Source organism: Mus caroli, chromosome 12 (assembly GCF_900094665.2).
Source record: "Mus caroli chromosome 12, CAROLI_EIJ_v1.1, whole genome shotgun sequence".
NCBI lineage: Eukaryota > Metazoa > Chordata > Mammalia > Rodentia > Muridae > Mus > Mus caroli.
In genome coordinates this window covers 90,483,979-90,510,343 of record NC_034581.1, presented here as the reverse complement: position 1 = coordinate 90,510,343, position 26,365 = coordinate 90,483,979, and the positions used below count along the sequence as shown (strand labels likewise).

Here is a 26,365-nt window from a genome sequence, read left to right as displayed (position 1 = left end):
TTTTGACAGGGTTTCTCTGTGTAGCCCTGGCTGTCCTGGAACTCACTTTGTAGACCAGGCTGGCATTGAACTCAGAAATTCGCCTGCCTCTGCCTCCCAAGTGTTGGGATTAAAGGCGTGCGCCACCACACCTGGCTTATGGTTAGGGTAATAGACAGTCTACATATTGTCTGTAGGACATGGAACCTTGGCTCATGTTAAATGTCCAGGCAACAATAATTACTATTGGTGCTTCGATTTTACTGTAAAGAATCATCTGCATATTCTTTCCATCTCTATATTAGCCCAAAAGTACCAAAGTGATGCCTGTTTCCATTAGACTGATCCTCTTAGATGATGCCGTGGGTTTTTAATCCACATCAGAGCATTCTTCAAAATATGGCAAATACCCAAGTGTTGAGAGTATGTAAGTTGGCACATGGTTAGTGAGTTCCTATAGACTGGGAAAATGGCTCAGTGGATAGGAACACTTCACACTTCGAACCAAATCACAGTTTGACACCCAAATTCCCCATAGTGAAAAGAGAAAAGCAATTCCTCTAAGTTGTCCTCTTTTGATGTGCACACATGCATGCATACACACACACACACACACACAAACACTATATAAACAAATGATTTTTAAGTTAGAAGAGAATTTGAGATTTGTAAGATGAGATTTTCCAATCTGATGGATATTCTTACTTCACTACACACCCTGAACCAAAGTCTTATTGCAAGAAACCAGAATGCTCTATATTTCTCTGTATGTAAAGGTCCATGTCCTTGTGTGTTTGGTATGCCTTAGTGTCCATGGGGAGGTCAGAGAACCATTTCAGGTGTCAGTCCTCACCCCCCCACCTTGTTTGAGTCAGCTTGATGTTTCCCACTGTTTCTGCTAACATAACTTGTCTGTGAGCTCCCAGCTATTCTTTGTCTGGGACTCAGAGCATTGCTACTGTGTCTGTTTTCTTACATGGGATCAGGTGATCCATACCCCACTCATGCTTGCCTGACCTGAATATGGTTTTCACACTGAGCAGTTTTCCCAACTCATGTGGACTTTTTTTTAAATTAATTTTTACATTTTAAAAGTTTATTTCTTGTTCTTATCTTTAAAAGTGTTATCAAGATACATGGCCCTCATTTTTTCCTATGTCCTTACCAAATCATTTTAACTACTTAATGGTTCAATTCCAAGCAGTGCCTAGCAATCATAGCATGCTTTACTGTATTTCCACTATCTTAGATATTCTTTTCTCCCTCTCTATTAAGAGAACTTGTGTACTGAGTAAAGTACAGTTCCTAAGTGCATACCGAATGTCTAAGGAACAAAACTATATTACCAAAGTGATGTCTGTTTACAGTAAACAGACACTATTAGATAATGTTGTGTTTGTTTGTTTGCTTGTTTTTGAATTTTTTTTTTAAATCATAGCATTCTTCAGAGTGTGATAAATACCCAGGGGTGAGGATATGTGGTTCAATCACATGATAAAGGCTGGCTCCCCACCCTTGCAGGACAAGAAACTATCTCTGTCAGCTATATAAAACAAAACAAATAAACAAACAAGCAAAAAAGAATCCTTAAAGTCACCTCCATCCTGGCTTGAAGCAGAAGTGTTTTAGCAGGAGACGTTCATTAAAATTCAAAGCAAGATCTCTTCTTTTTGAGTTTACATTCAGAAAGTTAATACTAAGCAGAGGTAAACATTGCTTGGAGAAGGTTAAAGGCTACACTGGTATTCATAGCATTAATTATTCGGGTTAATGAATTGAATTTTGCAAATGTTTCAACTAGAAATCACACAACTTAAAGAGGAAGCAACCTCTTTTCCTATTTGATAAGCTGGATTCATAGTTTCCCAGACAGGACTGAAATGGGAGGTTTTCATTTCATTTCATTTATTTTATTATCATCCCTTAGAAGTATGTTTGCTTTGTATGAGACAAAGTGGTTAAAAATCAGGAGGAATACGAGTAGAACAAACCACAATCAGGAACTATGTGTGGAAAAAAAAACTATTTTCAATAAAATGATAAATTAAAAGCCGGAAGCCTATAACACGCTAAGGCCTGGTAATGATCGTCACCCACTGATGTTCTTTGAAAACAAATGAAATCTCCGTGCAGACTGGAGCGTACTTCATGGATGCACTACTCTGGGCCAAATGAAGCATACACAAGCGTTCGTCAGTAAGGGCATCACAGCCATGGCAACTCCTGACAAATGTACATCCTTAACAGTTTGTTTGTGAATAGATGACAGTTTGTTGAATCTCCTAGGAAGACCACTGTACTAGCCTTAGAAGTTGCTGGCAGTTGGAACCTCAATAAATACTTGATGATCACCGCCTCTGTCAAGAGTCTTTTTTTGCTTAAACATATATGGTGTCCTGCAGAGTGTCTTAAAACCCTCCACTAAGTTAAGCTCTTAAAAGAGAATAAAATAAGAACCTTTCCCTTTCTTCTCATGGTGAATGAAAAAGGCAGGCTTTGCTTTGTGTTTCTGATAAATTTTTCTTTCCAATTTAAACCGTCAAAAGCATATTTGACAAGTATCTACCCTATCCTGGAAGCCAACCAACATAAAATCTATTGTGTTTCTTTAGGCAGAATTGAATTTTAATACACCCTGAAAAATCACCTCTTAATTCTATTTCTTTTATAGCCCTCACAAAGTCACTGTCCTCAAAAATTAAAGTAAAAAATGAAAATAAAGACAATTTACAATGACTTGTGGATGTAAGCTTCAATCTTTTCTCTTTACTACAAGCCCTGCGTTCTTTCTTCCCCACATTTTCATTACCATATTTCTGTCTTCCACAAATATTTACTAATACACAATTACTATCAGAATGTAAGGAAAAAATTATGGAATTAACACTTCTAGTGCCCAAGTGTTTCTACAAGGACAGATTACCATCAATGTTAGCAGTGACATCAGCTCTGAGACAAAGAAAACCTGTGGGTCACAAATGTCAGGCAATTAAATTTAACCACTAGTAAATATTCTGTTTGCATGTTAAGAAGACTCAACACCATATCTTGTCCTCATGCATGCTTCTTGACAAACCAAATATCATAGCTGCACAATTAACTGAATCATTTTGGCCTTTCTGAATATTGCAAATGAGAATTGGGAGCACACTGCAGAGTCATCACTAATACTGAGCCTTATACTATCTTACCTGCATCAAAAAATGTAAGAACCAATATATAAAAAGTAGCTCTTCTTTACAGCACTATCTGATCCACTTTATCTGTTTTGCCTGAATATCTTTAATCACAAAATATCCATCATTGAAATTCAGTGAAATATTCACACGTCAAACACTGCATGAAAAGGAGGAATATTTCTCCTACAATCTTCAGAACTCTATTCTCAAAATTAGGCTATCCATTTTCAGAGACTGAATACAGTGAAAGACACATCAGATGGATGAGTGTCAAGTGTCACTAGGTCAGCAGTTTAGGTGTCTTAGAATGTTCAAAATAACTTTCTTCCAAGATGTCCCTCATAGGCTACTGTATCCCAAAGCTCTCCACACTTTACCTGTCTTCACCTGGAAAACTCATGTCTAATATAATGGGCATCACTACCATTCCCAATCCCAGTACCTACAAAGACTTTGCAGGAGGTCTCTGAGACATTCAATGTTTAGTTATGTTGGCCCATTCTTTGGAGTGTTTTTTTTTTTTTGAGCATGTTCTAGGATGCTGAGTAAATACCACAAGAGTATATTAATGCCAACGCTTTCTTAAAGCGTCAAAAATACTTGTCTAAATGTGTTTCTTTTAATTCTTTTTCAGAGTCACATTGGAAAATTTAGAGGTATTTTTTCATCTCTTACCTATACTACATACTCTACCAAAGACCTCTTATTGACTCCATCTTCAGGACAAATTATTAAGATGTTTTTGATCAGTGCTTCCTACACTGTGCATATATCAAAAATGAGGCTCATATATAGGTTAAGCATCTTGTCAACATAACAGGATCTTAAAACAAGGAAGGCAGTTCTTAATTCAAGCAAACTAAGTCTGGGCTAAGCCTTTATCTGCCATTGTTGACAACCTAGACTTTGAAAATCAGAAGTTAGACTTTGAAAGATAAAGAAATTGAAAACCAAGCTTAAATAATTTCACATTACACAAAGGGATTTTTGAGACAGCATAAAAATTAGAATGCAGTACTGTCCAGAATAGTATTGATCTGTTGAGGATCCCATGTAATATGTTGGGGCTCAGCTCATAGCATTGATGGTTGATGAAATACCTCTTGGTACAGAGATATATAAAAAAAGAGATTGCCTTCAGTGCTTCCCTGTCTGTGACTGCACATATTGGTAAATGCTCTATGCACAACGTAAACTTTAAGCAAAGGCACACAAATTACAAAAATAAAAAGGATTAGGAGAATTAGTTTTCCCCTCCAACTATCTCATCCCTTGGTTATATGCATGCACCTTCTTTTTGTAATACTTGAATTAAATCTTTAGTTATCTATTTGATTGCCTTGCCATGTTAAACAAAATAAGCCTACACAGACGTTGAGGGCCAAACTCTCATTCAGATACACTCATTTACTGCATGCATGCCTTCATCTCTTAAGTTTCTTAAATAAGGATATAGTGGCCAACAGCCAAGCATATGCAATACCAACAACAATACATTATGTTCCTATGCAGAGTATGGTGCTCCACCTAGTTCAGTTAGCTTTTCTATTGACTGCATACCACGTTCTTGCTTTGCAGGAAGGATTTAGATAAAATGAATAATATTAAGTTTTCAGTCCTATTCAATTTTAAATTGATGTGGTGCCTAAAATTCCATCTGAGTACAGTCATGTCTGCATGTGGCAAGGGAAAACATTCACCGTCTCTTTAGTCCCTCTCTATTAAACAACACACGTAGGGTGACAATGGAATCTCTGCTCTTATCAAATGAGCTTTCAAGAGTTAACTAGATGAAAGCAAGAGTTTCACCTGTTTTAAGATGCTCAATAATCTAACAAGTAATGTTCCTCAGAGAAGCCTAAGCTCTACGTACCAAAAAGGACAGATTGAAGGATTTTCTCTTTTCTTTTTAATCTATGATATAGATGGTCACTTCTCGGGTACTCACCTATTCACCCACCCCTCATTTTCAAATCTTCCTGGCCAATCCGACTTCTCATATTACTTTAACTATGGTAAACTGCTCCCATTCATCACCTTCCTTCCAACACATCATAGTGTTCTCTATTTCAAAGAGAAAAAAGATATGGAGTTTGAAGATCAGAACCGTTTCATCTTCCTGTTAGGAGCTCTGATAAGCAGTTGTAGTCAGAGTTCAATCCAATCTACCAGTAAAATAAAACTAGGGACTTGTCACTAGATTTAATTGTTTGGAAGTCTCTTCTGGATACAGGGAAGAATTATTTGAACAGCAGTTTATTTCAGGAATTTATATCCTGTATTCAGAGAAACTCCATTAATGATTTAGCAGTGTAAAAAGCATAGATCTGGAGAGGACAATGATAGCCAACTTATTTGCACACTTGTCAAAATTAGAGCAACTGATTCTAAATCATCTAGATGAGTGTTCACATTCTTAAAAGCTTGGGAAAATGCTACACACATTTCCCATGACACCACTTCCAGATCTCCATAGTGTGCTATAAGATGTTAATCTTCCCACACAAGGATTTTCCAACATTCCTTTGCTTTAGGTCACAAGACATATTCCATAAATCCTTTTGTATTCTGAAGTTGAGTTTCCAATTGTCAGTAAACTGTTAAATCTAGGTTAAAAAAATAAAAGAACATTGGATAGAAAGACAGCTCAGTGGTTAAAGGAACTTCTTGTTATTAAAAGGGACCCTGGTTATGTTCAAACACCTACAACAGAATTAATTACTATGCATAACTCCAGTTTCTGGGGATCTCGTGTCCTCTTTTTCCACGGCAGGAATTGCAGACATGTGATGCCCATACATACAAGCAGGTAAGCATTCATGGGCATAAAAATTAACAAAACATTTTTTATAAAGAACAAAGGGACACAGGCTACTTTTTGCTAACCACCAGCACCACCACCACCACCACCACCAGCACCACCACCACCACCACCACTACTACTACTACTACTAATAATAATAATAATTTTGCATTACTATGAAATTTGGACACAAAAATATCATAAAATTTTCAATAATATTAATACCATGTAGAAAAGCAAAAAACTCATTAACTATACTCACACTGATCTTTCATTCTGAGCAAAATGCAATGGGCCTCATATAACAATGTGGGCTAGAATTTAGTTACATGACCTGCCCATTTATTATTTATGGTTTATTTTTGTCTTCCCCTTTGCAAGGGTTCTCTCCCATTTGTTCATCTTTCTGTGCCCTAACAGTTCCTCCCTGAGGATCTCGAGAGTGTGTGTTCTTTCTCAGATACTCTTACCGGAGAACTGAACCTAGTGGAAACTATCACAGCACTGTCCCCATAGAATACAGCAGGGATGCTGTAGTGTCTCATTTATAGTGACAAGATGAAACCTAGAAGAAAAACTCCCTACTTTCTCCCGTTGATCACCCACCTTCCACTACAGGCAGTTACTTTGAAGAATACTTTGTTTGGGTAACTCCTTTCTAACAATCCCTATTATCCACAGTCTGTGAAATGATGGGCCTCTTAGAGAGATTTCTTTTCTTTTCTTTTTTTTTCAGAAGGAGAATTGATTTTTATGAGCAGAGAGGGTTGTCACTGAGAGAGAGAGAGAGCAGTAACGAGTTGCAGAGTATCTTACCTTCCTCTGAACCTCAGAAATAAATATTGTTAGAGAGAAACTTATAATGGCCAGAGAGAAAGTTCCTTTGGGGGAACCAGTAACTATCCTGCAGGACTTTCTTACCAATGCAGAAGAAAACAATGCTTTATAAGCTACAAAATTCCCTGTGTCAAGTTGAGGGTCCAAGGAGAAGAACCGTCATGCCTGCTAGTCATGATATATACCAGTGCCACATAAGCTGTCAGTCAAAATGGCCCTATGAGTTTTACTTGTCTCCTAATTAAAAACTGAGAAAATAGATATAAAGGGAAGAAAGAATGTTAACAAGCTGAAGTCAAATCAGGATTCAAGTGGAATCTATGTAAATCCAAGCGCTCTTTTCATCCTCCTCCATCCTGTGCAGAGCTCCATGTGCACTATGGAGATAATCAAAATATCATCAAGAGCATGGCTTATTGTACTTTTTAAAATGTCCAGCAGTCTTCAAAGATTCCAGCAAGTGGAAAAGTCTATGGATTTGCAGTACTACAAGGATCTCTTTCAGAATAAAATGCCACACCAATAATTTTGCTATCATGCTTTGGTTTTAAGAATCCAATTCAATATAAGCAAGTTCTAATGTCTCTGATTATTCCTATTTGCTTTTGCCTAGAGGCCTGGAAAGAGTACAGGCTTTACAAATGTAAACAGAGGGCTCATGATGCTGTTGGAATGTTCTACCTTCCTGTTTTCAAAGTAAGAGGCCACGCTGCTTTGAAAAGTATTCCACAGAGAGAACAAAGGACGCTTCTTCTATTAGATCATTTAAAACCTTTGTACACCCGCGTTATTTGTACAAACTCTGTAAATCCTAATATGTTCAGCAATTAAAGCCCAATGGAAGCAAGTATCTCTAACGATGCACTTATCATGTTGTAATACATACTTCAGAGGTGGAGCGATAAAAACTCCAGTTCAGGTCAGCTCCACATCTTTGCAAATGACTTTTGCGCTGAGTGTGCTCACAGTCAGAGAGTGGACACAGAAGATAGGGGAGTACTTTATATTCACATGGAGACCAGGAGAAAAAGAAGCAACGGCCTACCTTTAATTTTAGTTAGAAATGGAGAAGATATTTGTCCTTGAAAGACCTTGGGATATTTCTGAAAGAGAAATTTAGTTTGCAGATGCTGTAAATCAGCCCGAACCCCACAATTAGTGTAGAGTGAGATTATCAGGAAGAATGGGAAAGATTCCTGTAACCACCCTTCAGGTTAGGGCAAGAGAAAGAAAGGGGGACCACGCGGAAATCACTACACTGGTCACAATTGTAAATACCCATGGAGGACACTAAGAAGGAATCCCCTCATAGTGCATAGAAAGAATGATGGGAATGATGAAGTTAAATGAAAAAAGGGGGTAATGGTTGCCCAAAGTTGTCCAGGCATTGTCGAACATATCTCTACTTCCACCACTTTGAAGGCTAAGGAGTGGGATCAAGAGTTTGAGGCAGACCTTAGCCATAGAGTGAGACTGGCCAACCTCAGGAAAACAGAAAAGACCAGATGACGTCAAGTTGTGGCCCTATATAAGCAGCGTCTCTCGTTCACAAAGTATCTGTGAAGTGAACATGAGTGAAGCTATCCCAGGAGTGATCAGCTCAACCTAAAAATTACTAACACAGAAATCTAAATATTCAAGTGTGCACAGCAACAAGAGTGGGAAAGAAGAGAGACCTGCCCCGCCACCACCCCAGATCTACCTGCTGGTGCAGAGAAGCCAAATGCCCAGCCATTCCCAGAAAGATTAACACCGGGCAGTTATGGATTTGTTTTCAGTGGACTTGATCATTTCTAATTATAAGATCGTGTAACAAATGTTTACATTCCATCTAGTGCAGAGTCCTAGATAAGAAACACGAAATCATTTAGATAGCTAAAGTGAGCTGATTTTAAGGAGTCATGGAGTTGGGTGGACTCAAAGATGCTCTACAAATTTTTTTCCAAACATGAGTACTGAATTCTGTCAGACAAACCCAGAAATGAGCTCTTCTGCACTGACCTAGGTCAAAAATAATCTGCAGTAGCCTCATGACTCATAACGGCTAATTGGGTACGGTGACAAACGTGTGCAGAAATAACAGAAACTGCAGTCTCCTGCCTTACGGGAAGAGGAGGATTAACAAATAGACCACTTAATTTCAACAGTATTAAAAGTATTTACACACAAGCATAAGGAACACAGAACTGTAGGACCTGAATTTTAATTCTGGAACTTAGAAAATTATATGTGCAGAAATGCACTCCATAGACAGAAAGTCAAAAGGAGGAAAGAGTAGTCAAAACTCCAATTCAAAGAGTTGACAGAAGACTTGAAAGCTTATGTTTGCTTATTTTCAAGCAATCAACATGGAACAAGTCTTTTCCAGCCCATCTCTGAGTCTTTTTTTTTTTTCCACTCAATAAAAGCTTACAATCCAAGCAATTACATAGATTGAGAAAGGGGGCAAAGCTGGCCTATTTATAACACAGTCAATTCTCCATTATTCCAGAATCTCTCAAGCTATACACTTTATGTTGTTATCAGCCCTATGGTCACTCCATTGCCCATTATCACCTCTGCAGGGAAAAGAGGTGAATCTCAAATCAATCCATTTAACTATTTATTGGCAATGCTGGTGAGTGGACAAGGGGAAAATAATGGAGAGCCTCCTATACAATTAGTGTAATCCTCCACCTTTAGCTTCTATCTGTAGATTCAGATTCCTGTCACAAATGCCACTAAGAAAAGAGTTTCCATGCTTGATTTACAAATGAGTGAGTGACACTTTAAATATTCCCATTTCACTGAATTATACTGATCAATTCAAGAATCATTTTCTTCTATCAAAACAAATGGCAAGGAAAGCATCACAAAGTCTTAGGCAGTTCCATTTCATTAACAAAACTATTAGACACTATAAAGTGCCTGGCAGTGGTGGCACACGCCTTTGATCCCAGAACTTGGGAGGCAGAGGCAGGTGGAATTCTGAGTTCAAAGCCAGCCTGGCCTACAGAGTGAGTTCCAAGACAGCCAGGGCTATACAAAGAAACCACATCTTGAAAAACAAAAATCAAAACAAAACAAAACAAAAAAACAAAAATAACAACAAAAACAAAACAAAGCAAAAACCTATAAAGTAAAAGAAGAAACTAAGCAAGCCTATCAGTTGTACTATGTGCAAGTCAGAGCCTTTACAATAGCAATCATAATAATGCATTTTCCTCAGGCTTCGTAAAGAATTTAATATAGTATCATACATGAATTGAGTAAGCAGCATTCTGAAAGAATAACTATATGATTGATAAAATGATTACTAACCTTTATTGGTAGTGTTATTACTATTGATCCTCTGGGTGAGAAAGCAGCCTCTCTAATAGTCTGTGAAATTCACGACTGGGGAGAGAAGTCATTGTTTCATAGAAACTGACAGATTAACACTAAAAATCTGCGTTGGCATTGGTCTGCAGTGTGAAAGGACTTGCTCTTGTGAAAAACTCTTTTATGGTTTGGAAGAATGAACAACATATATATGTAACAGTAAAGAAAGCTTAAAATTTACATATCGCAACAGAGTCTTTTTTCCCATTCTTTTCTACTTCTGTTTTCTGGGTTTTTTTTTTTCCTCTCTGAAAAACAGGTGCAATCACAGACATAATACTTGCCATGAGTTTCCACCAATTTATTACCCACCATGAAGTCAGAAAAGCACAATTGGATTTGTATTTTGGTCGGCAAGAAGAGACCTATGGTTCACCTTCTGTAGCTGCCATGATTCACTGTTAAGTACAGTGATGCCATACATGTCCTAACTTTTCCTAACCTTCACATACCCTTTGCTGCACTCAACATGCAAATCAATAGACTTGGCAGACCCTGCATTTTTTGAAGTAAAGTGATTTCTAGTCTTCTTTTGGCTCTCCCTGGAGAGCCCCTGCCTCTCAAAGAACACTGTCAAGAAAGAATATGCCAAAGATAAAATAAATAAAATCAAATCAAAGAGCAAGGAATATAAAAAGAGAGCAAATGCACAAACTCTCTCACATGTTCTTTGCTTTGTTCTATTTAAATCTGCCAAGACAGACCCATAAAGGTGATTCAGAGAGTTATTCTTTTAATTCTATGGGAAAATACACAGCTACATGAGCATAAATTTAAGAAACAGTTTCATTTGGCACCTGGAAAGACATATCATGAAACAAAATTATTTTTTTAACATATCTATGCTATGTGGCATTTGAATTACCTCATGTGTAGGTTGGAGAGCTTGTTACTGATCAGGGTTTGGCTAACCAGCAGTTGTTTACCAGTAAAACCTGTTTGGAGAAAGTCAAAAGGTGGAGGCTTATATTTCTTTCCATTACTCAACCTGTGTATGGGAATGAAATGTGCTTCTGACAGTCTTTCTCTATTACTGTATAAAGATCTTTTCTTTCCTGATCAGCTTATGCAGTTACACATGAACTCATTTAATTACATGTATGTAGAATTGGCTGCACCAGGAAAAAAAGAAGTGTTAAGGCAAAGCTCTGGAGTACAGTGAGAGACACAGACATGTGTACAAATACATTATAATATAACAGGCACCAATAGCCAATGAAGTTCTAAATGATACTTGGAGAAATCCAAAGAAAGACTGGATTTATCCTGACCAGGAGGAAAGTTTACATACCAAAGAATCTTACTAGAAATTTTCTCAAGGAAAGACAATTAGTTAATGTTCTGTAAAACTGATAAACCCTATGGGAAAGGTTGAGTTTCTTAAATTATTTAAGTCCATGGAAGGGGTCTTTAACAACTTAGAGCCAGTTTGAGATCTGGGTAATCATGGATCTTGAAAGATAGACTAATATATTTGGATGGGTTTTGTCCAGGACAGAAAATCCAAGAAACAGATGAAGTGAATGAAGAGTATGATGCAACTAGATCTTTTGACCTGTTTGATGTTTTAACACATTCATTCGGGGAATAGTAAAGACAGTATGAGAGTTTGAGGGGAGAGTGATGGTGGTGAGGAAGCATAAGGCGAGACAGCATAGGGCACCGACGCTTCCCAGAGTGAAGCAAATCCTTGATATCTGAAGAATAGAAAGGAAAAAGTACGTGGACCAGTAGTAGTGGCAATACTCTCTCTCTCTCTCTCTCTCTCTGACACACACACTTGCAGAAATTCTCAACTAGATGATTACAAACCTACTAAATATCAAGGTCAGAGAAAATAAAGTGTAACTTTTGATTACAGTCAAGAAGTTCTCATGAGCCCAGAATGCTATTTTCTACAAAAACTTACATAGGCAAAATCTCCAAAGCAGGGGTCTAAAAACTTGCATTTTTATTTAGTCTCTTCACTGAATGTTCCTGAGGGTTAAACGATCACCATTTTGTGAGCAAGGATGGAGTCTTACTTCAACATTTATCCCAAATGCCCTTGCATAAACTTAGCATGGTGTGTGGCACATGGTTAGTATTCAGTCTTTGCCCAGACCTCAGTTACAAGCTTCTGACTCTAACGGATGTCTGTCTGGCATTCCTTGGAGCCTGAGATTATTACACCGAAGTTTTATATTCCACTGCTGTCAGCACTACTGGACTTGTTCCTAACCTATTTGGGTAAAAAGGAAAAATATTTTTTTTTTAAAAATCATTTTCCGAAGAATTTTAATCTCTCTTATATTTTCAAAAGTAGCAAAACAAGGTCTTATTGTTTTCTGTTGGGTTGAATGTTAACTCAGAAGCTACTTAAAAACATGGTAACAGCTTAGGAAATGTACTCTGGAGCCTGCTGCCCCATGATCCAATTTAATTAATTACATGTATTTATGTTACATTATATATTATGTGATCTTAAAAGGAAAAGCTACTGTGTTTCCCTACCTGGTGGCCTGGGGCTGCCTAATATTCTGCTAAATCAAGACATTCATAGAACTAAAATTCTGAAACACAAGTAAATATCAGTAATACACATTGCACTTTCTGCAATTTGTGTATATATATGTGTGTGTGTGTATAAAATATTATATATATATGTGTGTGTGTGTAGTATTTTCTGCATATAATGATAAATTAAAATGGATTTTCAACAGTATCTTAGGACTTTACTTGCTAAGAAGCCTGTTACAGAAGCTGTCAAAACCCTCTTTTTAAGTCATTTAAAAATGTTTTTGAAGGGAATGTCTCCCCACTAAACTAATAGCCCAATGACACTACCCCATATCCAAAATGGTAAAATGGTTCTAGCCTGATTTCTGTTGCTTTGATAAATAGCATGACCAAAAACAACTTCGGGAAGAACAGGGTTCCCTTCGGCTTCTTCTTCCAGAGCACTTTCCAACAGTGAGAGAAGTCAGAAACCTTGGAGAAATTGTTGTTTACTGGGTAACACACTGGCTCAAGTTCAGCTATCCTCATAATACAATCCTAACCTGCTTGCCTAAGGATAGAAAAGTCCACTGTGGGATGGCTCCTCCCACATCAGCTATCAATTTCTCAAGACAATCTCTCGCAGACATGGCCACAGGACAATCTAAATGAGCTGATACTTTTAGTTGACATTCCATCTTCCTAGTTTGCTTCGGCTTGACAATAAAAGCTAACTGTGACCCTTCAGGTGCAATAATTGCATAAGGACATTACACAGTATTAAGAAATATAAGAATAACTTAAGTTTTAATTTTTTACAATAAAGTATGTTCAAGACTGACGAAAATCATGGGCGAAGTTCTTTGGGCAAAAGAAGTGCTTAAAATTCATCTTGCTAAAAATCGCTGTACCTTGACAAAGGCATAATCAACATGTTCTTGGAGTACTAGTCTGGAATCTGGATTTCTTGTAAAACATTGCCCAGTGGTGCACAGATATACTTTCATGGATGACAACCCATCAGACAAAACTGTCAATAATCAAAGAGTTATGCTTTCAATGAACTAGTTGGCATAACTGACTTCCTAACTTGAGAGGCGGTCTTCATTCTGTCCTCTCTTTTCTCCCAGCACTGTCTCAACTCACCTTGTTACACTTACAAGCTATAGGCTCCTTTTGTCTCTATAGAAGATTTTATGTCTTTTCTTGTCCTTTATAGGTTCCAGAGCATGCATTAAAAAAAAAAAAGGACTTTGTAGAGGCTATATCTGGTCAAGAATTGGGAAAATATCATAGGGATTCCAAGGAAATTGCCAAAATATTTATAGAAGGTGAGTGTGTTGTTTGGAAGATATAAGTATGTACAATCAGTTTTTGTGCCCAGTTAGACATTTTATACACCTAACTTAATTTTCACAGGAACAGCTTGGGAATCTAACGTATTTTTCACATTCTTTGCTATTCTTCCTTTTTATCTCCCCATCCCTTTCCTTCCTTTCCCTGTCCTTCTTATGATAGAAATGGACAGCAGAGCCTTACATATGCTAGGCAGTTTCCCTGACACGGATATGCCTAGCACTCCCATTTTCCGCTTCAAGAAGACAAAGACTTAGAAACACTTTAAAATTTTGTACATTTCACAAAATTAACAAGTAGAAGAGTCAACATTAGGACCTAAGGGTATCATTATCTGAATGCAGAGTTCCTTTCACTGCATATTTGTGGCTCACTCACTGAAGTGGACCGCACTATCTTCAGTCATGCATAACCCGGTGATGTAATCAGGCTCTGCATCTCTCTCTCCTGCCACCAGCGTGGAGTCTCACCACTGGACTCCTTCCCTACAGACCTCTGGACCTTCCAGTAATCATGTTCGTCCGTGCCTGCATTGAATGCCTGCTCCATGGCAAGGTCTAAAGGTCACCTTCTGAATGAGTGGATAAACATTCTTCAGCACCTGTAGGGCACCTTCTGTGTCTAAAGCATCATACTGGACTTCACAAGGGGCAGACATTCTGAAGGCATGAGGTACATTTGTCACATAGGGTTTCCTTCCAGCCTATATGGGAGAGAAAATCTCCAGTTAAAGAACTGTAGATAACTAAGGAATGCTGAGAGTGGGAGAAACAGTCTGCTCCAGGGAAGAGCTCACCATTTGGCTGTGCGATACCAAATGATGACTTCTGAGGACGTGCATGTGAGTGGCATTGTCCAGGTTGAGCCTCTTACATTGGGCAATACGTATGTATAAACATAAACATTTAGATATACACATATGTATCGAGCATTAGTTACAAGAGAGGCCTGAATTTTAAAAGGAGCAAGGTGGGGTGTATGGGGTGGGAGCGGGCCATGCTCACAGGGAAGAAAAGGTGAAGAAAAGAATAATTATATTGTACACTCAAACTAGGAAAGAAAAATTGGGGTGAAAGTACTGTTGAGACCTCATTATTTTATTATCTCAAGGGGTTGACAGCTAAATTAACAATAGCTTCTTTTAGCATAAACAGTACTTCCTCTCCAGTCTTCAAAACCTAAGGTATAGTTTTATACTACAAGGGTCCACACCAGTATGCTAACTTCCCAACACTGATACATATAAGTTCTTCTCATTTGATCATTTAAACTTTCAGCAGTAGAAAACATCTTCCTTCTTAGAATCTTATTTTTACTATATTAACAAGGTCAAACCCAAAAGAATTTTTATTCATTTTGCCAAACTATGAAAGCAATTTTCCACCTTAAATATATCCATGGCACGGACTTTACAAGATACTGTAAAAGTACCAAACATAAGGAAGTCTTAGGACTAGTGGTAAATGTCTTTAACTTCGGAACTTGGAAAGCAGAGGCAGGCAGATCTCTGTGAGTTCAAGGCCACTCTGGTCTACAGTGTCAATTGTACAATAACTAATGCTACACAGTGAGAGCCCATTTCAGTAATCTCAAAAAGTATAAATAAATAATAACAAACAAATAAATAAAACAGAAAGTAACACTAGCTTTCAGAACCTGGAAAGATAACAATTAATTAGGAATGGAAACGAATTTGGAATCATTGGGTGAAATATTCATTCTAACCAAAAACCATGATGTCAAAATAATTTTGCACACTTCACAAATGCGTATGCTTGTGAAACTTTATATCAAGAAATATAACTGAATAAAATTTATAGAAATAAGCCTTAAAGAACTATATCAGCAGGTGTTCAACTGTATCACTAATGACATAAAATTTGTAATATGTTTCCATCATAACAAATCCAATCTTTTTATTCATTGATAAGGAATGAGTATTTTTTCTTTTTACCAAAGAACTGAAACAATAGTCTTATTTTATAAGACAAAATTTAAAAAATGCATCATGCTTTTTTTAATGAATGCTATTATTTTCATAGTAACTTTCATACTTAAAGTTTAAATCTGATCAAAACCAGAAGTGCTTTTATTTCAAGAAATTTTATTTCAAGCTTTGTTCCAATAAATATCCTTAACAGAATCCATTCATGATCAGTTCAATCAAGAGAAGAAAAGTCTAGCCCTGGAACTCATCTCTCCCTAATTACCTTTCAAGCTTAGAAAGAAGAGGTGCATCAAACTAAAGAAAGTTCATCAAAGGAGGCAACCAATCACTAAGTGAGCTGGAAAAAAATGATGCATGGGTCCAAAATACATGTCATAAGTTAGGTGAATACAGACACACACACACACACACACACACACACACAAACCAAGGCTTCTGAAGGACAAAGGAATCTCTTGCGTATCCTGTTAATTAGAAAAAAACCCAGCCTATCCTAGCACAAGACAGTCATGCAATGATAAATGTTATCAACCTGAATAATGCCTCTTTATGAGAATATAACTCTGTATTGTTATCAAGGCATTCCACACACATTAATCTTATTAGACCTCTCACCAACTCTGTTGAACTCTGCAAAAAGGAAATTAAGTCTCCAGTAGATTAAGCAATTCCTACAAGGTCAAATATAGGAAGAAATATACAGACATTAAAATGCATATTGTAAATTTTTCCACCAAAAAATGACATTTCTTATACTCTAACATGGGTGATGGGTCAAATACTTATGCTGCAAAATTATTCAGATGAGGAAAAACTCATAATCTTGTATAATGGCAGAGAAGTATGAAAATGCTGTTATTTTAAATGTAAATATGTCAAAGACTGCCATGAAGTTTTTGTATTTTAATGAATATACCCAACTCTGATCATTTTTGTTGCATCTGTAAAAGAATTAAAATTTTTACCTGTATTTGGAGAATTATGAATCTGCTTAATTAAAATTTAAAATGAATGTTAATTATTAACTCTGTGTAAAGCAAGGTAACTCTCAGCTTCATGATGTTGCTTATTCAGAAACTGGTCCACAATGGGAGGAAAAAAGTCTTTAAGGGCAATGTTTATCTAAGCTATTCACCTCAGCTCCCCTTTGTCTTACATGGAGTTGAATATTAGAACCCCTTCAAAATGTCTTCATCTAAGCATCGGTGTCCAAGCTTGGGATCAAAATAAGAAAGGAAACTACCTCAAAGTTTGTATTGACATGAAAGTCTTATGAAAGTAATACCCACAGCCAGCTGGGTCTGAGAGTGACAGCAACATGTGAACCTATTTCAAGACTAACACTTATCTAATGTTTTCCACTTGGCCACGTGACCTGGGTGAACTCCAGTGAGCAGATTCATGAAACTTCATATAAGCCGCTACTGTTTTACTCCACACACAAGGGTGGTCATTGCTCTCTGTGAACTTCAGGACCTGCTAATTTTCAATGGTCTTAACTCCAAAATCCTTCAGGTTCTCCAAAAGTTTATAGGAGGAATCCTTTAATCTGTATGAAAGCTGGGATAAAAATAACTGAAATATAACAATACAACCGAAATGAACAAGAGCACCTATGAACTTAGGTCAACAGAAGAAGGCTTCTTCCAAGTTTCTTGAACATTGATCCAAAGTCAGCAAGAGAAGTCTGAAGCATGAAGAGAAAGCAATGGTTTGTCCCTCCTGAGATTTATCTAGGGAATGCTTCCAAAAATGGCTGAAGTCTTTAACCGATAAGCTTCTAGGAAAAAAGGGGGGTATGTCCTGATTAAACATCAGGAGAGTACCTGACCAGTGTTTGGGAATTGTGAATGATGTCTTTGGACTTCCTCAATGACACAGGGAAGATTTTCTTTTACCTTCTCTTACTGCAGTTTGAAAACAATGATGCTGCTTTGTTCAAGGGACCCAAGACACACAAGGCACTGCACACTTCTGCAGAAACACATCCCCCATTAAATTAAGTTAAAGGTGGTATTTGAAAAATAAATAAATAAGGGAGTTCCAATTCACTGCAAATGGTACAGGAGGCCAGTAAGAAGGAAGCCAGTGAGAGAAGGGTTTCTTTTAGAAAGATGTTTTACAGGACTTTTTCTGCGTCATTAACTCTCCTGGAATCCTGAACATAACATGATGAATTTCCCTAAAATGTAGCTACTGTTTAATTTTGAAGCACTTCAAAGAGCCACAGTAGAAGGAATCAAAGAAAACCAAAAGACCCAGTAGATGTGAAATTCGCCAAAGGGTAGAGGGAAAAAAAGGGGGGGGGGAAGAAACATGTAAGTTCTAACAGATTTTGACCATGTACTCAAAATACCACTGATTATTTTGCTAATACAGTGTTTTACTGTTCCGTGCGACTGAAATAAGCCTCTGTATTCGTCAGAACACAGGATATTTTTATTACAATATTTGTGTCATAGCCCTTAAAAGAGGGAACATACTTAGACCATTGAAAAGAATCTGTGTCTGAAAATTGCCCATGAGGTGTGCCTATATGTGTATTTGATAACAGATATTTAATTGGAGTTTGATATTTTTTATTAGGCTGAGTCACAACATATTGATAACACTGTGTCTACCCTCAACATGTAGTTTCATAGAAAAAAATTATATGATTTCATGAAATCAAATAAATTAGGGATGGAACAATAAGGAAGATATGATAATGGTTAATTTCAATAACAATGACTGGTCTTTAGAATGTCTTTTTTTGTAAAACCTGCCCAAGGGAGAATAAAGACAACTTCCTAAAAACCCCATATCTCAAATACCAGTACATCGAAAACATGTGGAAAATGTCAGATAATGACATCCACCCAAGATAGAAATGGAATAAATTTTGGCTTCAATTAATATTTCAAATAATCAACCAAAACTCAGATTTCTATTTGAAAAGCCCCAGAAGATAAAGGTGGAAAAGGAATCAAGTATTTAGAGCCTCCTTAAAAGGGTCATCTGTGTATAAATGCCCCTCTCACACTCTACCCTGCCCCTCATCAGCACCTAAGTTCACAGAAGCCAAGCTGAATTTAAAGATGCATGCACACAGTTACTAAGAAGTCTAGTTACCACATAATATGTTCTGGGCCCGTCTCAAGTTTCCCCTATTATGTAAGCACTTAGGGGCAATAAAATTTCACAGACATGCAGCAGCAGTCTCAAGACAACAGTCACCTTGAGTGCACAATTCTTTCAGGCAGTTTACATTGCTTGGATTTAATTTATTTTGATCATATTGTCAGTGCTTTACAGAATAACCATTTAGTAGGACTGACTCCATTCACTGGTAACATTTTATTACTGTTATTAAATATCATTAACCATCCTGAACTCTGTATTAGAAAAAAATGGAATTAGAAAAAAAATATGAAATATTCAGAAAGATCTATGGAGCTGGTAGGTCCCCAGACACACATCATCTGTCTGCAGATCCTGATGAGAAGAAAGAAAAACAATGAGTGTTCACTTCTCACAGATAGAGGTCACTAATGGACTGAATTTGAATCAGTGTGGCAGAAACCACAAAGTTATTAAAGCAATCCAGTGGAAAGAAATGAACTTGAATTAAAATTAAAGATACCAAAAGATGATTAGCCAGAAAGAACACATGACCCAAACAGAAATAATGTTCTTCACCTTCACTTACTGGAATGTTCTAAAGAGAGAGCAAAAGTCTCCCGAGCACCAGTCTCCCAGCACCCTCACTCTTTCCTGGCATGCATTTATTTAGAACCCTAGGCACTGCTGATCCTAGAAGCAAACACTCTTCCTTAGAAAAGCATAGAACTGAAGGGTTAAACTAGATTGGATGCTCCAGCTGGGCCTCTACAGAATAAGACTTCTGCTTGTGGATCCACCATCCTTAAAACCACAGCCTCAAACTGGGGAACTGAATCACTGTTTTAGGAAGGTTGGTTTAAATCCTAAGTCAAGCTATCTAGCAGGCCAGAATAAATATAAAGGACATCAGAGCAGGTTCAAATGAAATCCATGCGTTCAAACTCAGATATGATCACTTCAACTCAAACCCTGCACACAGAAAGAAACGTAACAGACTCCTCTAAGGACTCCAGAGGAGGCTAGCATGACATCTTTTGGAACCTAATTTATTTTCCTGAAAGCAACCCCAGAGAATTTGCAAAACTGCAGTGAAACCTCCTAAGTGTGAAGATATGGGCCCCTTTACAAAACAAAACAACAACAACAAAAAAAAAAAAAAAAAAAAACAAACATTCCGTCTGTGCAAGGAATATAATAAAATTCTATAATAGGTTCTATATAGGTTCTGCTAGAGCACAGCTGGTCCAATTCTCTGTACAGTTCCATGGCCCTACTATCAGACACATAGGATAACGACTGAAATCACATCTTTCAACGTCCTTCTGTCACAGATATTTACAACTTCACATGAGCATGGGCACCACACTGCCAACAGTCATTAGTAAAGACCCTGAAAGTGTTATATCCTATCTTGCTTTGATTACTTCTCAGGCTTCACAAAAAAAAAAAAAAAAAAAAAAAAAAAAAAAAAAAAAAAAAAAAAAAAAAAAAAAAAAAAAAAAAGAAAAAGAAAGAAAGAAAGAAAGAAAAGAAAAGAAAAAGAAAAACAGATGAGGAGAGAAAAGTTGTCCACATTCAGCAGCAATAACACTGCATAAAAATGGACAACTTTTCTTGATGTGCACATTCCCCAAAGATGAATTCTCCTCTAATATGGTGGCCAGCCCGCTACATGCATCTGGTAAATATCCTTGCAGATAAGACGCAATCCAGTTCTAACATTTCAGATCCCTTCCTAGAATTTTATATTCATTCAGCAACAATCACACAGTGCTTGTATAAATGCCAACCCTGCATTCTATTTACCTCAGAATGTTTGGGGGGTGGGGGGGATACTTCTCTTCTTGGCAGATTTAATAAGGTCAAGCCAGGTAGAACTAAAACAGAATCCCACTCCGGTATGGAAGCCATCCTTCATATTAGCTTTGGGCTGGGGGAAGTTAGACATAATAAATTTAGCAATAATCCTGTAAGCTAGTGGACATGCTCTAAAGCTCCTGGAACCCGGCGTGATTAAGTAGACTCCCGGCTGAATGGGGGAGCAATGGCTCCCATTTAGAAGAGGTTTTGCCCAGCAGACACAGCATGTAAAGAAATCTGATCAGCACTTTGCACTCCTGTAGGAGCATTTACAGGGATTTGCGCCTTGCGCTTGCTTGATTAGTTTACTGTTAGCTTTATAGGAGATTCCCTCTATTAGAACTAATCAGAAGCTCGCAGAGAGATGCTTTTCATTCAGGGAAAGTACACAGAGTTTCCAGGAGAATTAATAGTGATCATCATAATAAAGATGAGAGCAGGGCCCCAAGAGATGTGTCAAAACTCTATAGGGCCTTAAGGGGGTGATGGTAGTGCTGAATCCGCTTTGCCCTGGGAGTGAGCAGTAGCTATTTTATTAGCTGAAATGCATAGGGCTGCTGTTCAGAATGTGTAAGCCTCTTCCCTCTGGTACCCTAGCCCCCTTGCACACATGAGGCCATTCTCACTTCCCCCACATCACTGAGCATCAGGCCAAAAGGGGGAAGGGGCTGCTGTCTACAACATCAGTAACCTCAGGCAGCAGTATGGACATATCCAGATCCCCTCTCCCCCTACTCATCCCGCTACCATACACACACACAGTAATTTTAAACTACCAATGGCTAGCACGTTTTATTTTGCCCTTCAGTGAAAATGTGAATTTTATCGTTCATGCTGCTTTCATGACACAAGAAGGTTAAAGAAAGTAGGGAAGACTCCGAGGAGGTGGATGTGAATGCAGGGAAAGACAGTTTTCCACTTTGCTTTCAATATGCATACCCTTCTCCAAATCTGAGATCCAGGGAGAGCTCAGAGAGGCGGCAGGGTAGAGTGAGCTTCCTTTCTGTTTATACGAAATAGAACTGAAGGGGGAAAAAGAGGATGGAGGTGACTGAAATCCATCAAGCTCCTCTCTGGATTCAAGCACAGTAAAAAGTCTCTGGCTACACATTCCAAATTTCCAAACTATACAAAATCAGACACCAGCTGGGGCCCACGGTTCTCCTGAACTCCTGGGGGAGAAGGGAGTCGACTCTCGCACAGCTGCCTATCTGGCAAGAAGAAACACCAAGACACCCACCTCCTCCCCCCCCCCCCCCCCCCCCCCCGACTCCCCCCTCCCTGCCGCCGCCGCCACACACTCACACTCCCACACCCAGCTAACAGGACTGTCCAACTGCTTGCGCTGGATACCCATCCCCGGGACCTTGAACTTGGCCTCGGTCTTACTTTGAGTCAAATGTAGCTAAAACTCTGCTCTCCAAGGAAAGGAAGCCCAGAGTGGGAGACACGGTTAAGGCTGCGCGTTTACCTGCTAAGGATTTTCAGGTCTCCTTCCAGCCCCGCTGGTAATTCCTCTCAGCACAGCGCCCTCCTCCCCAAGATCCAAACTTTTGCTAGGTCCTCCAGGTGGCGGCGGCGGCGGCGGCTGGAACCGAGCTCGGTCTCCCGCTGCGTCGAAGCCCCGGGAGGCAAAGGCTGGAGCTTCAGAGCGGTGCGCGCCCCCCGGCAGCCTGCCGGCGCCCCAGCACCCTGCTCGCCTCGCTTGCTGTCGCCTACGTCCCCTACGGAGCCGCGGCATCGTCTTCCCCCGTCCTCCGACACCTCCGCCTCCAGGGGTCGAGCATGCCACTTTCTCTAGGCTCGGTCTGCTGCCGCAGCTCCGGTCTTCCCTCCTCAGTCTCACCCTCTCCGCCTGGCGCCCCGACAAAAGTAGGGCGACCTAGGAGGGCGGTGGAGAGCGTCCGAGCGTGTCCCGGACTGCTGAGAGACCCAGGGCAACGCCGGTCGGTTTGGGGAACCCGGCCGGAGCTCGGTCGCAGAGAGTGCGCGGACCACGCGCAGCGGGGCGTGCAGTTCGGGCTGAGCGGGGGCGGGCGCGCGGCTGACTCCAAGTGCAGCGTCTGCGGGGCGCGGGGCTGGAGGCTGCTCCAGCCACACTGCAGCCTTAATGTAGGCTGGGAGCGAGGTCTCCACCCCCACCCTCACCTGACACCCCCCTCCCTCTCGGGAGATGTTTACTGTAATGAATTCGCGGAGTCGGCTGGGCGGCTCGGGCGCCCCTCCTCTCCCTCGGTCCCTCGTGTTCTGGCGCGCTCCCCTCTCGGAGCCCTCTTTCTCTGCTTCCCTCCTCCCCTCCCACCCTCGCGGAGTCCCTCCCACTTCTCTGGTTTAAAGAATGCTTGGGAGGAGCCGCAGCAACTCTAAGCTTTCCAAGAGAAGTCAGATGGGGCTTTTAACCCTGTCCTCCCTGGAGAGAGTTAAGTGCACCCCGCTTTGCCAGGGATGCCAACTTGACCCAGCGCTGCTCCTCTCCCTCTCTCTACGCTTCCTCAAGCGTCCTCCCTACACACCCGGAGCCTCTCTGAAAGGTGAAAAATCCTTTCTCTAGTCCTCTGGATGTATGTCTACATCAGAGGAGCTATTACTTAGACTCAGAAATGATCGAAACGTAACATAAGAGGGTAAAAATATAGCAAGTCTTTCAAACCAAAATGGCGTTATTTCACTCGCCGGCAACACTGGGGATGTACTGCACCCCCAGTCTATCAAAGGTCCACTCAGCAAGCTTTCTTCCATAAACTGTAACTGTAGAAATTAGAGTTTGGCATCATATTTAGACACATCTACTTTCCCCCATCACCCAGGCTGCTCCTGGAAAGAGAAATGTTCTGTAGATGAGTTGTCTCCATAAATTACAATAGACAACTGACAATGACCGCTTCAAAGACTAACCGGCTCTACAGTTAGGACGTCCAATTGATACAGCTTTCTCACTTGAGATTCCCTTTGCAAAGGTTAAAGGGTAATCTAAGAAATGGGAGACATGAGTCTTTATTTGATCCACCCCCACCCCCTTTTGGCAAGGGGATGGTGGCCTGGTTTGCTCCCCCATTCATTGCTGTCCCCGCGTCTCCAACAAGTTGTGGTCCTGTTTTAACTAGTCTGGAGACCGGCGGAATACTAACAGAAGCGGAGGTGCAAGCCGTCGCCAAGCGTTAGGCTGTGGAGGCGCACTGTGGGTAGGGCCCCGGGAAAAGCGATTTACAACTTGAAAGCTGGCCTGGACCAACTCCCTAGAGATCTCCTCTGCTCCGGGGGGCTGGGAACTTTGGCAGGGGCGTTGGCTATAACGCGCAGGAGATGATTTCCGGATGAACCCCCCAGCGCGACCGCACTCCTTGTCCTCAGTTCAAAGTCTGAGTCACTTGGCAGCACTTCCCCAATTGTTTTTATTTCCTTGCAGTGCTGTTGTGTCTGCTACCTTCATGGATGTGAGCTCTTAAACCCTGGTAAGACGACTTGGAGAAACGCCCGATTTGTCTCCCAAGCCACACAGGGATCCACCCAAACCCGCCGCGACTCGGGCATTCTCTCACATTGGCACATACCACTGGGGTTCAAGAGAGCTTGCCACCCTTCCCCGTGCTTTATATATACAAAGGAGGCTAGAAAACACATAGGCATACACTCGTCTGTCTTTTCTCCAAACTCAAAGTGTAACCGACAAATAACCAGGAGAGAATGGAGCTCCCATGGAGACTCTAATCTGAGAACAGATAGTGAGAGTCCTCGTGGGAGCTTCCGAAGTAAAGTGCCAAGATAAGAGTGGCGATGGCGATAGCCTTCAGGAACAAATGCCCCTAGTCGCTCAAGGCGCCTGGCAGGCCACATGATTTATCCAAATAGCAAGTGTGGGACCAGCCCTTCCAAGACAGACTTAGCTAGCTGGGCTTCTTAATCATGGAGGAGATTACAAGAAAAAGAAGTGACCGCACTAGCTCTGAAAACTCCAGTAAGAGCCCTGGGCTGTTCAGCTCAGAGGAGGGCTTTTTTCAGGAGGCCAGAGTCTGGTGGAGGCTCTAGGGCGGCTGGATAGGTCCGTCCCCCTTACTACTCTGGGTGTCTGCATTCAGCGCCTGAGGGCGTAGAAGGACCTGTCTCCGCAGCCTGGGCAGGAAAAGTGCACTCCCCAGTATTGGGAGCTCCTGGGGACTTTTCCATCCCTGACCCACGAGTCAGGAAAGCACAATTACAACAGCTATGGAACTGCCAGTCCTGGGTGCAACAGCAGGGCAGGAAAGGTCCTTGGCATGTAAAAATCACGAGCGATTGGAAAGAAAACGAACTAGTATTCTCAGTTTAGTGGCGAATTGATCCCGGATTTCGGGCATAGGGCAGGTAGGGGCTTGAGATACTGAGGCTTGATAATAACACTTCTTGCATTCAACCCAGATGGGTATGGGAGGTTGCTACTTACCGGACTTAAGAGAAGCATTCTAAGGAAATGAAAGGCTGTTCTAAGCTTAGGGGATTTGGAAAACTCCATTTAGGATCGATGCTTTTGGCAGGTAGCAAATGAGCGATTTTACCCACAACTCAGTTACAAAACTCCCTAGAGGACTTGGGATCGACTTGAAGGCGCACCCCCCCCCCCCCTGCGCGCGCACACACACACACACACACAGACACACACACATACCCGGTCCCCAAGTAGTCAGGGGTAGATAGAAAAAGAATCCCATTTTCTTTGCAGATAAAAAGACAAAACATAGAACACCCACCTAGTGACCACCCACCACTTGTTCAAAAGGGAGTGGGGGTCCATGTAAAGAAAGCTAGGGCAGTCACTAGAAATTTCACCTGGCACAGCAATCCTTTTACCTGGCAGCCTTGTCTCCTTTGGTCATCCGAATCCGACGGGGTCCGGGAGGTGGAAAGGGAAGAAGCTAGAGCGGCAGTAGAGGGACTCCCCGGGCATGGTATTGTTTTAGGGGTCGCCGCCGAGGTCCCTCCTGCCCATCGTTGAGAACTGCCAGTCTGGTTCTGAGGTTCAGTGGACGCGGTGACCGGTTCTGCCAAGTGCTGCCTCCACGTTCTGGAAACTCAGGACAGAGGACCAGATAGGAGCGCACCTGGAAGCAGAGAGAGAAAGAGCTCTGCCTGTTTGAGAAGCACTGCACTTGGTGTTATCTCCCAGCGCACATTCCTCGGTGGTGACAATGGATGACGCCAAACTCACAAGTGATGGCGACTGCTTTCAAATGTACAACTAACTGCAAGGTACCCGGCAAGACAGAAAGCTTTGCTCACCTCCCACTACTTTCCCTCCCATCGAGGAGGGAACTAGCTTAACCCTGTGTTCACCCTACACTCCGGATAGAAGCTAGATTGCGCTGAGAAACCACAGATGCTGGCTCTCCAGGCAAAAGCTTTGTTCACGTGCAGTTCCAGTGGGTGTGTGGCTGTCTAGGGGCACTTGGGTGGCAAGATGCCAGTGGCGCGCTTTCCGAGAGAGACTGG

General features: G+C 40.5%; 1 protein-coding gene across 2 annotated transcripts in view; it reads right to left on the bottom strand.

The window, feature by feature from the left end:
* Positions 1–26,114, bottom strand: part of Flrt2 (fibronectin leucine rich transmembrane protein 2) — a 93,316-nt gene extending 67,202 nt beyond the window's left edge. Inside the window, exon 1 of one of the 2 annotated variants that reach the window (XM_021179181.2) lies at positions 25,727–26,114. The gene's annotated coding sequence lies outside the window, so the exon portion shown is untranslated. Of the gene's footprint in view, positions 1–22,373; positions 23,055–25,726 lie in introns of those variants that run through there. The other variant, XM_021179183.2, reaches the window with a different exon arrangement.
* Between the last annotated feature and the right edge of the window lie 251 nt (positions 26,115–26,365).